Source organism: Penaeus monodon, chromosome 22 (genome assembly GCF_015228065.2).
Source record: "Penaeus monodon isolate SGIC_2016 chromosome 22, NSTDA_Pmon_1, whole genome shotgun sequence".
Taxonomy (NCBI): domain Eukaryota; kingdom Metazoa; phylum Arthropoda; class Malacostraca; order Decapoda; family Penaeidae; genus Penaeus; species Penaeus monodon.
The window spans coordinates 517541-517780 of record NC_051407.1 but is presented as its reverse complement, the minus strand read 5'-3'; positions in this window follow the sequence as shown (position 1 = coordinate 517780).

Sequence of the window (240 nt, the reverse complement as noted above, 5' to 3'; positions counted from 1 at the left end):
CTATGCGAAATTACCCTAAAAACAAAATGGCTGCTCTCCCGGGGATGTTTCGTCAACTTGTTTTCACAGACCATCGACTTCATTGTTTTTTTATTAATTCACCTAAAAACGATAAGACATCACCAGATTATTGACAACCGAGCTTCCGGAAGATAGAAGGAGCTAATGTCGACGTGTTCAGGACGAACAGATGTTCTCTGAAGTGTGTTTAGAGCGAGATAAGATGACAGCGTGACTTGC